The sequence below is a fragment of the Phacochoerus africanus genome, chromosome 11, assembly GCF_016906955.1.
Source record: "Phacochoerus africanus isolate WHEZ1 chromosome 11, ROS_Pafr_v1, whole genome shotgun sequence".
Taxonomy (NCBI): Eukaryota; Metazoa; Chordata; class Mammalia; order Artiodactyla; family Suidae; genus Phacochoerus; species Phacochoerus africanus.
This window is the reverse complement of record NC_062554.1, coordinates 28,827,472-28,846,042: the sequence shown is the minus strand read 5'-3', so window position 1 is coordinate 28,846,042 and position 18,571 is coordinate 28,827,472.

Sequence of the window (18,571 nt, the reverse complement as noted above, 5' to 3'; positions counted from 1 at the left end):
TGGGTTTTTTTGTTTGTTTGCCTTTTCTAGGGCCACACTCATTGCATATGGAGGTTCCCAGGCTAGGGGTCTAATCAGAGCCGTAGCTGCCGCCTACATCACAGCCACAGCAACATGGGATCCAAGCCACGTCTGTCACCTACACCACAGCTCACAGCAACACCAAATCCTTAACTGGCTGAGTGAGGCCAGGGATCAAACCTGCAACCTCACTGTTCCTAGTCAGATTCATTAAACCCTGAGCCAGGACAGGAGCCCTGTATTTTTTGTTTTTAACTCTACTTTTTATTTCTTACATGATTTAAAAAATTATAATAAGAATTCTGTTATCAAGTAAGCAATGTATTAAGATATACATTGTGACAACAATAATATAAAGTAGGTTTTGAATAGTATATGAGCAAGTTCTGTATTACAGTGAATCTAATTTGGTATCAACTTCAACTATATTGTAATAAATCTAGAATATTAAGCATAATTCCAATAATATTCCTATAGAAAATATCTTAGACATGTATACATAAGGAAATGAGAACAAAATAATTCACTACAAAAAAATCAAACAGACTCAAAATAAGGCAGTAATGGAGGGATAAAAGGGTAAAAATGTAATGTATAAAGGAAACAAATATCAAAATTATAGATATTTTCTTTATTAATATTTATCTGAAATATAAATGAACTCACCAATCAAAAGACAAAGATTAGCAGAATGAAAATAAAACATGATTTAATGACATAATAGCTGTAAGATACTTTAGATCTGAGGACAAAAATAGCTTGAAAGTAAAAGGACAGAAAAAAATAATCCATATACCAAAAGAGAGCTGAGCTTGCTAAACTAATATCACACAAAACAGATTTTAAATCAAAAACTGTTATGAGACTAAAAGGGCAATGCATATTAATAAAAGTGTCAATTCATCAAGAAGCTATAGTAATTATGAATATGAATGTATGTCAAATAGTGTCACAAAATATATGATTTAAACATTGACAGAATTGAAGTTAGAAATAGTTTTATGATAATAGAAACTTTGGTACTTTCAATAAACAGATAAAAATAAATAAAGAAATAAAGGAATTGGATAATACTATAAATCAACTAGGCCTATAGGACAGATATATAGACCATTACACCCAACAAGAGAAGAATATACACTATCCTCAAGTGCACATGAAATATTCTCCAGGAAAGACCATATGTTAGGACATGAAACACATCTCAATAAATCATAAAAAAGTACTTTTATGGTCATGTGATGAAGCTGAAAATGAATTACAGAAAAAAAAACTGATAAATTCACAAATATGTGGGAATTGTGACACACTCAAACAATTACTCAAGAAAAAAATCACAGGAAATTTTAAAAATTTCTAAATATGAATAAAAATGAAAACACAAAATACTCAAACATACTGAATACAGATGTCACTGCCAAAATAGAAATTCTATAGCTCTAACACCTATATTCAAGAAGAATAAATAACTCAAATTAATAATCTAACTGAAGACCTTGAGGAACTAGAAAAAGAGGAGCTAATTAAATTCATATCTTGCAGAAGGAAATAGTAAATATCAGAACAGAGATAAATGCAATAGAGAATCAATGAAACAGCAAGTTGGTTCACCTAAAAGATCAACGAATTTCACAGATTTTTAGATAGTTGGACAAAGAAGAAAAGAGAGAGGACACAAAATTAAAATAAAAATTAAAGTGTAGAAATTACTACAGAGCTTACATGAATAAAATAAAGATTGTAAGAAATAGTATGAACAATTCTACATCAAAAATTAGATAACCTAGATTAACTGGAAAATTCCTTAGAAACACAAACTACCTGAAACAGAAGAAATAGAAAAAATTTTAACACACTTATAACAAGTAATTGGCTCACTAATTAAAAAAAATGAACACAAGTTATTCTCAAACTCTTTTTCTTAATTTTTTTTAATTTATTTTTTGTCTCTTTGCTATTTCTTTGGGCTGCTCCTGCGGCATGTGGAGGTTCCCAGGCTAGGGGTCAAATCGGAGCTGTAGCCGCCAGCCTACACCAGAGCCACAGCAACGCGGGATCCGAGCCGCGTCTGCAACCAACACCACAGCTCACGGCAAGGCCGGATCGTTAACCCACTGAGCAAGGGCAGGGACCGAACCCACAACCTCATGGTTCCTAGTCGGATTCGTTAACCACTGCGCCATGACGGGAACTCCTCAAACTCTTTTAAAAATGAGAGGAAAAAGCACTTCTTAATGTTTCCTATAATCCAGATTTTCCCTGATACCAAAGCCAGATAAAGACATCATAAGAAAGGAAAATTACAGACCAATACCCTTTTAAAGTATGATGAAAAAATCTTCACTACAAGCTGTAAGCTGTGGCATTGGTTGCAGAGATGGCTCAGACCCCCACAATGCTGTGGCTGTGGCTTAGGCCTGCAGCTGCAGTTCATATTTGACCTGTAGCCCAGGAACTTCCATATGCCTCAGGGGCAGACATAAAAAGAAAAAAAAAAAGTCATTTGTGAAAAACTCCCAACTAATATCATACTCACAGGTGAACCACTAAAAACTTTTCCCAAAAGTCAGAAACTAGAAAAGAATCCCTCTTTCACCACCACTATTCAATTTTATAATAGATACTCTAGAGTAGAAATTGACAGAACATTGTAAATCAACTATAATAACACATTTTAAAGATAGTTATTTTAACCAGAGTCTTTCAGCAAGAAAAACAAATTAAAATTATCCGAATTTAAAATTATCTCTATTCAAAGATGGAATGATCCTATGCATAAAACATCCCAAACCATTTATAAGAAAGCTACTAGCATTCATAAACAAATTCAGCAAAGCTGTAGGGCAAGAGATCAACAACAACAAAAAAATCACTTGTGTTTCTATACACCAGCAATGAACATTCCAAAAAGAAAATTAAGGAAACAATTTTATTTACAATGGTATTAAAATATTTAGTGTAACTATGAAGGTGAAAGACTTGTACAATTTGAACTACAACATATTTCTGAAAGAAATTATAGAAAACCTAAATAAATGGAAAGACATCCCATTTTCATGGATTTAAATACTTAATATTATTAAGATGTTAGTACTACCAAAATGATCAAATGATTCAACATAATTCCTATGAAAATTCCAACAGACATTTTGCAGAAATGAAAAAGCCAATCCTCAAATACATATGGAATTGTAAGGGCCTGGAATAGCCAAAACAATACTGATAAATGAGAACAAAGTGGAAGATTCTTATTTCCCAATTTAATAATTTACTATAGAGCTAAAATAACCAAATACTATGGTACTGGCATAAGAATAGACATAATCACCAATGGTATGTAATTAGGAATTGAGAAATAAACCACTGCACTTATGGTCAACTGTTTTCAACAAAGGTACCAAGATTATTCAACAGGAAAAGTATAGACTTTTCAACAAAATGCTAGGACAACTGAATTTCCACCTACATAAGAATGATATTGGACCCATACCCCATACCAAGTACAAAAATTACATCAAAGTGGGCCAACAACCTCTTAGAAGGAAAGATAGGATAAGTCTTCATGGCTTTGGATTTGACCACAGATTCTTAGATATGACACCAAAGGTAAAAACAACAAATGAAAAATAGATAATTCATCAAAATTAAAAAACTTTTGGGCATAAAAGTGCATTATCAAAAAGTTTAGGAGTTCCCATCGTGGCGCAGTGGTTAACGAATCCGACTAGGAACCATGAGGTTGCGGGTTCGGTCCCTGCCCTTGCTCAGTGGGTTAACGATCCGGCGTTGCAGTGAGCTGTGGTGTAGGTTGCAGACGCGGCTCGGATCCCGCGTTGCTGTGGCTCTGGCGTAGGCCGGTGGCTACAGCTCCGATTTGACCCCTAGCCTGGGAACCTCCATATGCTGCGGGAGCGGCCCAAGAAATAGCAACAACAATAACAACAACAAAAGACAAAAAAAAAAAAAGTTTAAAGACAGCATACAGAATGGGAGAAAATATCTGCATGTCATATATTTGATAAGAGGTCAATATCCATAATCAAAAAATAATTCCTGCAACTCTACAACATAAAAGACAATGAATCCATTTAAAAATGAGCAAAACTCTTAAACAGATATTTCTCTAAATAGATATGCAAATAGCCAAGAAGAACATTAAAAGATATTCAATATGATTAGTCATTAGGGAAATAAAAACATGATGATATAAAACTTCACCCACAGGAGATGGCAATAATTTAAAAAAAAGAAAAATTCAAGTTTTGGCAAGGATGCAGATTAATTGAAACTTCAGTGCATTTCAGTTGGAAATGTAGCATGATGCAGCCAGTGTGGTAAAATCTGCAGGTCTTCAATAAGTTAAGTACATTTACCATATGACCTAGAAATTCTAGGTTAGGCATCTACCCCCAAAATGGAAAGGAGGGATTCAACAGATTTTCCAGTGTTCACTGCAGTATTATTCACAATAGCCAAAAGGTGGATACAATCTAATATCCATCGTTAGACAAATGAATAAACAAAATGTGCATATCCATATATATGTGTAATACATATATATTACAGAATATTATTATCCAATCACAAAAATGAAGTTCTAATGCAATGCTAGAATATGGGTGAATCTTGAAAACATTATGCTGGGAGAAATAATACACAAAAGGACAAGTATTGTATGATTCCAAATTTATAAAATATCTAAAATAGGTAAATTCATACAAACAAAACGGAGATTAAAGGTTATTACAGTATGGGGAAGAGAGAAAAGGAGAGTGATTGTTTAGTTGCTATAGAGTATCTGAGATGATGAAGTCCACCTCAGTTTGGAAGTCCTAGTGATAGTTGCATAACATTGTTCATGGAACTCATACCACTGAATTGTACACTTAACAAAGTAAATTTTATATTACATGTATTTTACCATAAGAAAATAAAAAAGTAATGATAAAGTTTCTACATATTGCACCACTTAAAATATTTTACCATCTAACCCTAAGTAAAGGGCACATTTTTGGTGGGACTCTAGATTGTAGTGAAAACATAACAATTCTTATGTCTGTGCTGCTTTGATTTACTGAATAATTAATGTTTGCATGTTTATAATGGTTTCAAGAGCAAGATAAGGATTTGCAGCTGTTCTACTTTGCAGAGAAAACTGCTTTGCCACTTGTTATTTATGACCCAGCTGATTAAATAGTCTTCTAAGTATTTGCAGCATATTAGATGCTCTAGAGATATTCTGGCAATCCCCAACCAGAGAATTCCAGGATTTACTCTGCCAGTGCAGAGCAAAGTCATGCCCTCTTCTATAAAAAAAAAGAAACAAAGTATTTCTAATTGTGAAATAGGGCCCATTTTGCTTTGGGGATTAGTAACGACTGAGTGAAGTATAAGTAACCATGTAATTTGGGGCTACCTAACATAGATACCAGATCCACACTTAACCACAAAGTTGCACTGAAGTACTCTATCCTTAAGTATATATATGAGGTAGAATCAAAATGTTCCCAATGTGACAGTCAATTGCATTATCAGATGTTTAAATTAAATAGCATCTATTCCTACCACACTGACCCACTATTCCTTCAATCCACTCCTATACTTTTTAAAAAATTCCTATAGTTTCTTAAAAATATTTATATAAATAGCTGATGGAAGAATTTAAAATAGAGCTCAGTTCACATGTATTTGCAACAGCTGAAAGTGTAAGATGTGCAGTACAGTGAGAGTAGGAAGGTACAGCATTGCATTCTCATTCAATAAAGTAAGAAATACAGTTTGAAGACACTGGGCAATGTAAATCCTTTCAGGAGGCTAAAGTTTAAGTAAGTTATTTATTTATTTAATTCAAAAGTAGAGTAATTAGTATTCAGGTTGCACAATAATGGAAAGTAGTAATAGTTTGAATGAATGCACAAGATATATATTAAAAAAAAAAGAAAAGGAAAAAATTGAGGACAAAGGGACCAGTGGAAGTAGTATGCACATTGGAACTCTCAGAGTAAATAGAGATGTAAGGATATTTTAGTCTCATGTGGCTACTAAAAAAAGAGTACCAACTGCAGAAGGTTCTCATTAATTAAATGAGAACAGAGGGGGAAAAAAGTGTGTTGGGGAAATAACAATAAAAAATAAATAAAAATTTTTAAAAATTTTAAAAAAAGAAATAAAGCTTTTGAACTACCTGAAAAAAATAAAAAAATAAAATAAAATAAAACAAAAATTTATATAAATAGCTGATGGAAGAAAAGACCTGTCTTATGAATATCAATCCCAGTATATTTTTCTAGTCAAAACAGAACTTATGCAATAGATGTTTTTGACAGACTTAAGAAAAAAGTGGCCATGGTTGCATATATTATGAGCACTGGCTTATCAACACAACTTCCTATCATTTGGCAGATCTGGTAATTCCTACTGCTGAGTTACCAACATGGCAACATTGGAGATTAATGATTAGTCTCCAACATGACAACAATGAACAGGATAAAAATAATAGTCACCTGGTAGCCTAGTCAATTATAGTTTTTCTCTTCTTTAATGGAGATGACAGCAACTGGCAATTATTCTGGATATGGACATGCCTTTCTCAGCTGCCAGACATAATTCTGCTAGATACCAGAATCTGTTTTCTTACAGAATGAATTACTCACTATCATGGTATAAAATGCTTCTTCGATCTCGACCAAGGAACTTATTTTACTACCATAAACTTAGATAATATGAATACACCAGCAGAATTCTCTAGTGTTACTACATTTCAAATCACAGAGAAATATCTGACCTGTGAGAATGGTGTAATAGAATACCAATTCTTCCTGACAGAAGGAAGCATCGGGGAGGCAAAAACTGGAAAGTTTGCAATGCTGTCTTTCAAAACATATTACTATGTTTCAAACAATGACCAATATATGATGCCAGTCCTTAAATTACACAGGCTCAGAAATCAGAGAGTGAAATCTAATTGGTTCTTTGTGTTATTGGACAATAACACAATTTCAAGCACATTTTTTCTCCCATTCTTAACTCTATTAATTAATGCACACTACTTGCCAGCATAGGTTTCCTTCTACCATGGTGTAAATAATACTTCTATTGAACTGGGATATGACTCTGATAAACATTCAATTTTATTTTTTAATACCATTGAAATAAGTTGGAGTTTCCGTCGTGGCTCAGTGGTTAATGAATCTGACTAGGAACCATGAGGTTGTGGGGTTTGATCCCTGGCCTTGCTCAGTGGGTTAAGGATCCAGCGTTGCCATGAGCTGTGGTGTAGGTCGCAGACGAGGCTCGGATCCCGCTTCGCCGTGGCTCTGGCATAGGCTGGTGGCTACAGCTCTGATTGGACCCCTAGTCTGGGAATCTCCATATGCCATGGGAGCAGCACTCAAAAGGCAAAAAGACAAAAAAAAAACAAAAACCATTGAAATAAGTAGCAAAGATGTTGTGCCTTTGAAGTATTAAGCCTGATTATCAAGTGAAGGTATGGGCATTGCTTCATAAGGGGATGAATTCTGGAATTCAGAGAGGGTGCCTTCTCATATTCCTACAGCTATTACCAATGGAAATAATGGAGGTGGTAATTAATCAAAGAATATTATGAATCTGGACCTGGATGATGCTAATACTCCAGCAAGGAGATTTTTGATCATGTCCTAAAATAATGAACTAAAATCAGCTTATAAGTTGGGTAGTAAATAAGAACAGTTATTAATAACAATCATGGACTCATTAACAATTTCAAACAAGATCTACAGTAACTAAGCATATTGTCTTCCATATTTTGTACAAACATTTGTACATAGTAACCGTTTTTATCCTCCTCCTCTTTCCCTTACTATTTTATATAATAAAATAATAAGTCTAGCAAATCAAAGGAAGATTTTGACTGAAAAATGAGTAAAAGAAATAGTTTACATTAGGACGGAAAGAGATATTGACTTATAGTCTCTCCTTTCTCAGGAAGAAGCTGAATGCGTCTTAGTTTGTACAGGGTATTATTTCATCCCATTATAAAGGAAAACACTCTAGTTGACCCTATTCTTTTATTTTTAAAAAATCTGGTGTGTGGGTGGGAGGGAGACATCTATCCAGAAAAAGCCATAATGCAAAAAGAGACATGCACCCAAATATCCATTGCAGCACTAATAGCCAAGATATGGAAGCAACCTAAATGTGCATCAACAGAAGAATGGATATGAAAGATGTTGTACATATATACAATGGAATACTACTCAACCATAGAAAGAATGAAATAATGACATTTGCAGTAACAGGGATGTACCTACTAAGTGAAGTTAGACAGCGAAAGACAGACATCATATAATATCGCTTACATGTGGAATCTAAAAAAAGATACAAATGAACTTATTTGCAGAACAGAAACAAGCTCACAAACTTAAAAACGTATAGTTACCAAAGGGAACAGATCTGGGTGGGGTGGGAGAGATGGAATTGGAGTCTGGGATTGGCAATATGCACATTGAGTTATATGGAATAATTGGACAATAGGGACATACCATATAGCACTGAAAACTCTACCCAATATTCTTTGATAATCTATGTGGGAAAAGAATCTGAAAGAGAATAGATATGTGTATGACTGCATCATCTTGCTGTACAGCAGAAATTATCACAACCTTGTAAATCAACTATACTTCAAAAAGCTTAAAAAATAGGAAAAAACTAAAACAAACAAACAAAAAATGCATTGTTTTAAATTAAATATTGATAACGGCTTGTGTAAGGATGCTGATAGCGGAAGGGGTAGATGATCCCAAACTGCCCATTTACCATTCAGTGCTCTTTTCTATATCACAGGGATTGGATGTTAAGAAACAGCATACTTCAAAAACCCTGCTAGCAGGATCTCAAATTTGATATTGCCAGTGAAAGTTATCCCCTACGATATTTGAAAGGCACAAGACAAGCAGAAACCATTATTTCTGCTGTTAACATTGATAAGCATACATCATAAAAGAAATTTTTGCAAGTAGCTTTGAGTATCCTATGACAAATTACCCATTTTAGTGCTACAGACAGTTGAGTTTATCAAGTTATTTCTGCAATTTTTGCTTTTTCTAACTTCCTGAATGTTAGATGTTACTTTCTTTTCCTTTATTCCTCCTTTATCTTTACTACCTCTGTCCTTCCGAAGTTTCGTAAGCCTCTTGTGTTCTGAAGTAAATCCCAACTGCTTTAACAACTAGACGATCCCTTTCTACTTAACAAACTAGATCATATTCTTGATTGATTTTATACTGAAATGTGGCCTTCAGAAATTCTTAAAATAGTCATTTTTCTCCTTTAAATAAAAGAAACATATGGCCATACTTATCTTTGTTATAAATAACCTCATGTTTAATACGTGGGTAAACATATAGGAAGTAAAATATATATAAGTGCTTAGTAAACTTTTAAAGTTTTGTATAGTTTGATTAAAATTATGCTTTAAAGGTTTGGAAATATGAACATTTGCCTGGTTATAATGATTCAACGCCTCGGAAAAGGACACACTTGGCATGTGCTTTAACCAGGTTACCTCTGGTGAGTTATGATGAAACTTGATGTAGATCAGTGGGAGAAATTAGGAGTTTTAGAATTGTGTTATACTTCCAGTTGCCTGGGGAGAATACAGGATGCAAGGAGAGACAGAAGAAGCACAAGAGCTGGTCAAGAAGGCAAAAGAAAACTGGAGAAGCACTCTCATTGTGTTTTGGTAGAAAGGAAAGTGTGAAACAGAGCAAGTGGGTTTCAGATTGGCTAATTTGAATAATTTCATCAGACTTGAGGGCAGAGGGGCTGTCCCTGGCTGTCCAGTACCTTGCCCTGAGGTGATTAGGGCAGAAGCATGTGGCCTGGAACCTGAGAGTACTTAAGTGTGGACTTAATTGGCTTCTCAAGAAGGGGAACTTGACTGGTCTCTGGTCATGGCCTCAAAACTGGGTCAATACAGGATTTGAAAAAAATAAACTGTTACAACATGCTGTACTGGGCCTGAAGAAGAAAATATATATTTCATCTGTATGAGTGTGCATTCATACATATGGTTGCATTTGTGTGTATATATATGTATGAAAACATACACAGTCATGCATTCAAGCAATAATATTTAAAGTGAGCCATTAACACCAAAAATCTTCATAGATTTTTAGACTGTTCTTTGAAGAACCCCAGCCAAAATTAACTGACAAAGTGCTTTAGGATTAAATGACCACTAGGATTTCTTAATAATGACCATTCAGAATACACAGATAGCAGTTGGTGGGGTGCTAAAATGCATCCAATTTCTCCCTGATACTTTCTGAATATTCGCATGCTTTAGACCATACCCAGATTTCTAGAGGTAAAAGTTCAACCTATGAAGTCAATTTATACTGCAGTATATACAGATTGTACAGGGTATATCAATGAGGTTCTGTAGAAGAAACAATCAGTGAATTTGAAATCATAGAGAATATGCAAATTAAAGTATAGTAAACATAAAGAATCACTCCCAGCACTTAATTATCAAATTGTGTAAAAACTGTGATGAGAGAACTTATGAAAAGCAATTAGTGGAATAATAGAGAAAAACATCAGACACTACTCGGGATGTATTTATGACTAAAAAAATGATGTTTGCCCGAAGTTCAAATATAAGTGAGTATCCAATTTTATATGTCAATCTGACCAATAACAAAAAATACAGGTCATATATTTAAAATATGGACTATTTACCTTATATAGAAATCTTTAAGGGAGGACCAGATGAACAGAAATATTGAACATTTTAATAATGTAGGGGCTAATGAGCCTGGACTCTGGAATTCCTACAATATTTCTCTACCACAACCCTACTGTTTCTTAAGCAAGGCCTCTGTTTTCTTGACAGGGTAACTTTGTTTTATTATCATTATTATTATTACCCAATGGGTTCTACACTCTTTTGGTTCAGGTCTGTTTGAGAGCTTTTTACTACTAATATCACAAAGGCCAGCTCAAATATAATTCCTTCTGTAAAATTTTTCACAAGCTCCAAAAAAACACATCACTTAAAAAGAGAAAAATTGAGAGATTAGCACAATTTTCCAGTAGTAATCTTATATATTTTAAGCATATCAATTGTTACATGGTCTTGTGTCTCCCTGAATAGACTTGAATTCTTTAAAGACAGAGATAAGATGTTATTAATGGCATTGTTAATTATTATTTTCAAAGGATATAGATCATTGACTGGCATGTTATGTGCTCAAATTGTGGGTTCAGTAAAATTAAATTTATAGGAAAAATAATGTTTACGATTTTTATGGTGGGCCATAGTTTACTGACTTTGAGCTAACACTGATAAAGGACAAATTCTGCTGTACTTTCTGGTCAGCTGTCTCATACAAAAAGATATCACAAATATTTGAAGAAATTGCTGCTGGGGCTCTTAGGGGAATTTATTACTAGGTTTAGCAAATGTGCTTGTACAGATCAATGGGCTGTTATGTTGACCTTTCACTGGTTGTTTGCTCTGATTCAGGCACTTACAATAAACTACTCTCACTATTTCAACTCTGCTCTTCAATTCTTTTTTTTTTAAATGTTATGGAACCTTTGTCAATAGGTATGGTTAAAAACCCAGTTGATGTTTGTGTTTTTACTTCTTGGCTTTTTCCTTAGTGATGAAAAAGTGCTGTCTCAAAAATAGCAGAGATCCAAAAATGTCTCTAAAGAATATTGCTGTCATTTATAGAATATTTGTGTATTCTATGCAATATAACTGGGTATAATACGAAATCCAGAAACTCCAGGATGACATAAAATTGCACTATAAAAATGAATATCAAAAAACATAATTATAAGAAATATGAAAGCCTAATATGTTTCAACTTCTCAGAATTAAAGTATCTTTTGTGTATATGTCTATGGAACAGATTGACAAACAAAATATAAATAAGCAATTCTGTATTAATAATTATTTATCTAAATAGATGTATATCTTAATCTATATATTATTTTTATATACATATGTATATATGTGTGTGTGTATATATATACATGTATATATATAATTTCACCCTTTACAATGAACCAGATGATTTAGTGTAATTACACAACTTGATAAAACTGACAGGTAAGTGAAGATATCCAATCACTGATAGCTGTGTTTCCAGGAATTGAAGAAATTTTTAATAAGAATTAGTTTTAATATGTATTGAGAAGTTTCTAACCACTAGTTCTCTCCTAAGTTCTTTTCAAACATTTTCTCATGTAATCTACATGACACTAATGAGTTTTATAAATAAAGAAACTGAAGCCTGGATCAGTTAAGTAACCTGCCTATTGTTATAAGAGCTTAGATAGTATAACTAAGATTTGAATGATATTCCTATTTGTCTGAAACTATGGCAACTTCTTCTCCAGCTTTCTATAGTGTTTTCTAATAACACCAAACAGCAGAGTTTATGACTAAAGGAATAAAATGTGCATTACATACAAGGAACTAAAACTTTAACAAATGCTAAGGGATAATTTCAGTGACTGATGTGACAGAAACCCAGGGATGTTACATATGGGATGGTTTTCAGATTAGGCAAACTAGTGCTGTGTTACGGTAATTGATAGAAAGGAATGGCTTCTTTTACTTATGTGGAAGCTATTTATTGAATGACTGTTATGTGCTAGGTATTGTTCCAGCTGCTTGTAGGAGAGTGCTGAGTTTCAACGGTAAAAACTCTGCTCTTATTTGGTTAAAACTCTAATGAGGAGGGATAGACAAAAAGCAAATAAACCATTAAAGAAACAAGATAATTTCAGCAAAGGGGAGATACAGAGACAATAAAAACTGAGTGACAGAGTACAAGCATTGCTTCTTTAGATTAGCTGATAGGTAACACTTCACACAAATGTTGATGTGCTGAAGCTGAGTCTTAAATGACAAAACTATCCAGTTTGGGAAATGGCTGATGAAAAGTTTTCTAGGAAGAGAGCATGTGAATGGTAATAGCCCTAAGGTGGAAGAGAGTTTGTCTCAGTCGAGAAAAAGAAATAAGGCTAGTGTGTCTAAAGCGCCATGACAATGGTCACATGCATAATTACCAGGTCCTAATGTAAAATAAAAATCTGGGGCCCCTTATTTAAAAATTTTAAGGCTTTTCAGACATCAACAGCAGATGATTAAACCAAGCTTGAAATCCTTCGGAGCACAGGGCCCTGTAAAACTGCACAGATTAATATACTATGTAACTGAACAGGAAACTTACACTTCAAGCAGTAAAAGGGAGAAGGGAATCAAGATGTGGTTGGAGAAGGAGGAACTAGATCACACCGAATCAAGGGAAGAGTTTGGATTTTAAGTGTGATGAGAAGACAATGAAAGACTAAACAGGAAGTGATGAGATCTGATTTATAATTTAAAATGTAAAAATGTGTTGTCTAGTCATGGTGCAGAATGGGACAGAGGGGCCACAAGGAACAACAAAGGAAACAGTTGCTAGGCTGTGTCACTGGGTATGAAAAGACCAGATATTGGAGGGTCCAGTATCAAGTAAGAGAAAAGTATGTCTGCATTTTCTTATACTCTTCACAATGTAGTCATTACAGACATGATATGTATTTAATCTGAATTAACATTTTCTTTATGAGTTTTTTGTTGTTGTTGGGTTTTTTTTTTTTGTCTTTTTTCCATTTCTTAGGCCGTTCCCCTGGCACATGGAGGTTCCCAGGCTAGGGGGGCGAATCAGAACTGTAGCCACTGGCCTACACCAGAGCCACAGCAACTTGGGATCGGAGCCGTGTCTGCGACCTACACCACAGCTCACAGCAACGCTGGAGCCTTAACCCACTGAGCAAGGCCAGGGATCAAACCTGCAACCTCATGGTTCCTAGTCGGATTCGTTAACCACTGCGCCACGACGGGAACTCCTCTTCACGAGTTCCTTAAATGTAGAAAATCAACAAAGCAATAACTAAAGACTTCATAGCATTTACTAATTTACATGATGTGAATATTCCATTTATGTCTAATTTCAATTTAACATTATGATGCCACAAAATGCAGAGTTAGAGACTGTGACACATTTTTGCTGTATTTTTATTTCAGTGCTATAATAGATGTAAATAAACTGAAGAATGTAGATAACAGTAAAATAAGCATGAAGTGATAAATTTTGAGTATTTATTACTCTTGTTTTTAAAATAATTTATTTAAATTAAGTTTTTATAATTTCATGTTTAATGATGGCTGTTTATAACAAGTGGCTTCAAAATTCCTGAAAATTCAATAATCAGCTCTCATGAGTGGGTATAAACTGACTCCAGCACCCTATAGTATGAGGGACTTGAGTATATGGATTTCTAGTCTTTCTCTCAGGCAAGTCATATGTGAATTTGTTTTCCGATATTTTTTTGCTACCGAGGAGGTACATGGTTCTATGGGATATAGTCCACTGGGTCACATAACGTTAGTATTATTCATCATGTCATTCTCAGAATATTCTGAAGACTGTCCACTAGGGATACAAAGATTGACACATCCCTATGCTACACAACTCGGTTTTCTTTCCTGAAGTGAGTGTGCATGTCAAGAAAAATCTATAGTCTCTCTTTCTTTTTTCCTCACTGTATTCATTTTATTTTTCTACTTTTTAATTTATACATTAATGTCAAGAAAGAATATCATTGCATCTGAGACAAAGAACAAAATTCCTTTTTACTATTCTTTAGCTTATTTCAAAAAGGAAGTATGTTTCACTACATTGTCGTACAATGGTTGAGACAAGAGTCCCCTCCAGTCTATACAAAACAAAGACTACACTGACTTTAACAAACTCCAAGTGGTTAATTTTCACCTCTCTCTATATTTCATTCTGATATGTTCCTAATTATTAGTCTTAACTTTTAAATTTTTACAGTAAATATAGATACAGCCCTTGTTTTTTTTTAAAAAAAAAAACCCTATGGTATTTTCGACACGTTTCCCACTGGTTCTGCAGGGGTTTTGATTTATATTTAATAGCAGCTTTGAGATGTAATTCACAAATGTAAAACACTGTAAGTCACATGCCATGAATCCACTCACTAAATTGTAAAATTAAGTGGTTTTTACTCTATGTACAGAGTTATGTTATGATGGTTTCATCACCACAATAAAGTTTGAACATTTCCCACAAATGAAATCCCTGTATTGTTAGTAATTACATTTTTAAAAAATTTTTATTGAGATATAATTGATTTATAGCATTATAGTAGTTTCAGCTGATATAATGATTAGATATTTACATATATTTCAAAATGTTCATCACAATAAATCTAGTTAATATAACTCCCCATACATAGTTACATGTTTTTCCTTCTGATGAGAATTTTTAAGATTTACTCTTTTAGCAACTTTCAAAAATGGAGTACAGTATTAGTAAATAGACTTTTGGTTACTATAGTTTTGTAATATAGTTTGAAATCAAGAAATGTGGTGTCTCCAGCTTTGTTTTTTTTTATCAATATTGTTTGATTATTATTTTTTTATCAATATTGTTTTATTATTATTATTATTATTATTGTTTGATTATTATTTTTTATCAATATTGTTTGATTATTATTATTTCACGTCTTTTGATTCTGTACAAATTTTAAAATTATTTGTCCTATTTCAGTAAAAATGACTTTGGGATTTTATTAAGGATTGCAGTGAATTTATCAATTAACTTGGACAGTATGGACATTTTAATAATAGCAAATCTTAATATCTATGAATATTTGTTTATGTTTTCAATTTTATCACTGTCTTACAGTTGCATTGTACATGTCTTTCACTTCATTAGTTAATTATATTCTAGGTATTTATTCTTTTATGAAACTGTAAATGGAACTGTTTTCTTAATTTCTCTGATAGTTTTTTTAGTGTAGAAACACAATAGAGTTTTGTATATTGATTTTGTATGCTGCAACATTTGTGAATTTGATTTGTGAATTTGTTGATTAGTTCTAATTGGGTTTGTTTGTTTGTTTTTGGCACACTTGTGGCATATAGAAATTTCTGAGCCAGTGATTGAATCTGAGTTTGAGCTACATCTGTGACCTACACTGCAGCTGTGCAATGTCAGATCCTTTAACCCACTGTGCCAGGCTTGGGATTAAACCCACACTTCTGCAGTGACCTGAGCCACTGAAATCAGATTCTTAACTCCCCGAGACACAGGTGGAATTCCTCTAATAGTTTTTCTGTTAGTGTCTTCAGTGTTTTCTATATATACACCATATTATCTGAAAATAGAGACGGTTTTACTTCTTCCTTTCAAAATAGACGCCTTCTATTTATTTTACTAGCCTAATTGCCGAGGGTGGGACGTTCATTACTATGTGAAATAAAAGTGGTTAGGAGTTTGTTCCTGATTAGAAGAAAATTTTTTGACTTTTTTATGATAGCTTTGGGCTTGTCATATATGACCTCTATTATGTTAAAGTACATTCTTTCTATACCCACTTTGTTGAGAGTTTTTAATCATAAATGAATGTTGTTTTTTGTGGAATGATTTTCTGCAACTATTGAGATTGTCATATAATTTTTATTCTTTATTTTGTTAATGTGGTATATCACATTGATTGATTTGTGGATATTGAACCATGCTTTTATCCCTGGAATAAATTCTGCTTGATCATAGCATATGACCCTTTTAATGAATTGTTGTATTCGATTTGCTACTATTTTTTTTTTTTGAGAATTTTGCATCTATGTTCATCAGAGATATTGGCCTGTAACTTTATTTTCTTGTGGGGTCTTTATCTGATTTTGGTGTCAGGGTAACATTGGCCTTGTAAAATGAATTTGGGAGTGTTTCCTCCTTTTCTATTTTTAAGTTTAAGATGATTGGTATTAATTCTTTAAATATTTGGTAGAATTCACCAGTGAAGCAGACTGTTCTAGAATTTCGTTTGTTGGGAGGTTTTTCATTAATGATTTAATCTTCTTACTAGTAATTGGTCTGTTCAGATTTTCTACGTCTTCATGATTGAATCTTGGAATTTATCCATTTCTTTCTACATTGTCCAGTTGGTTGTCATACAATTGTTCATATGATTCTCAGGATTTATATTTCCGTGGTATCAGTTGTAACATATTCTCCTTCATTTCTGATTTTGTTTGAGTTTTCTCTTTTTTCCTTGGTGAGCTCAGAGAAAGATCTGTCAATTTTGCCTGTCTTTTCAAAAACCAACTCTGAATACCATTGATCTTTTTTATTGTCTTTTTGGTGTCTATTTCATATATTTCTTCTCTGATCTTTGTATTTGTTTCCTTCTAATATTTGGAGCTTTGTTCATTCTTTTTCTATTTACTTGAAGAGTAACGTTAGTTTATTTGTGATTTTCTTGTTTCTTCAGGTAGACATTTATCTCTCTGATCTTCCCTTAGAGCTACTTTTACTATATCCCATATGTTTTGGTATCTTGTATTTCCATTTTATTTCTCTCAAGGTGCTTTTTAATTTATTGCTTTCCTTGACCAAGTGGTCATATAGTATCATATTGTTTAATGTCCATGTATTTGTGAATTTACCACTTTTCTTTTGTAATTGATTTCTGATTTCATATTATGAAGTTTGGAAAAGATGCTTGATATGATTTCAGTCTTCTTAAATTTGTTGAGTTGTTTTGTGACCTAACATATATTCTAGAGAATGTTCTAGGTGTACTTGAGAAGAATGTATATTCTGTTGCTTTCAATAGAATGTTGTGTATATGTCTAAGTTCATCTGATCTAATGTTTCACTTAAGGTCAATGTTTTCTTATTGATTTTCTGTCTAGATCATTTATCCATTGGTAAAAATGGTGTATAAAAGTTGATTATTATTAGTTATTATCTGTTTCTTTCCATAGGTGTTGTTGGTATTGGTTTTGTATGTTTATATAACCCCCATGTTGGGTTCAGAGATATTTACAAATGTTATATCCTCTTGTTTAATTGATCCCTTTCTCATTATGTAATTATCATCTTTGTCTTTTATAGCAGTCTTTGTCAAAGATTTTTTTATCTCATGTTAAGTACAGAACCTCAGCTTTCTTTTGGTTTCCACTTGCATGGAATATCTTTTTCCATGCCTTCAATCTTTTATGTCCTTACATCTGAGATGAGTGTTCTGTAGGTAGCATATAGATGAATGTTGGGTTTTTATTCATTCAGAGACAATGCTTTTTGAATGGAGTATTTGGTCCATTTACATTTAAAGTAATTATTGATATGTATGTACTTTCTTATCTTTAATAGTTTTCTGACTATTTTATGTATATATGCTAAAGTAGATGTCTATCCCTTAGGCTAATGCTTTAAGATAAGCAAATAATTCTCTTTGATGGAAAATCTTGGTGCTTTTCAGTTGGTTGCCTCTGCACTAGGCCCTGGGATGGGAGATACCATGTGGGTAAATCTTTTAAGAACTGTTTTTAAGTTAGCTATGGACTTTTGGGTCTTGTACATTAAAGCCCCATTGACTTTCAAAATATGATTTTGGGGTATCTTGTCTCTCAGGTATAGATCTTAAAATTTGGAGTGCATGGCATGGTGTTCAAATGCTTTTCTCCTCAGGG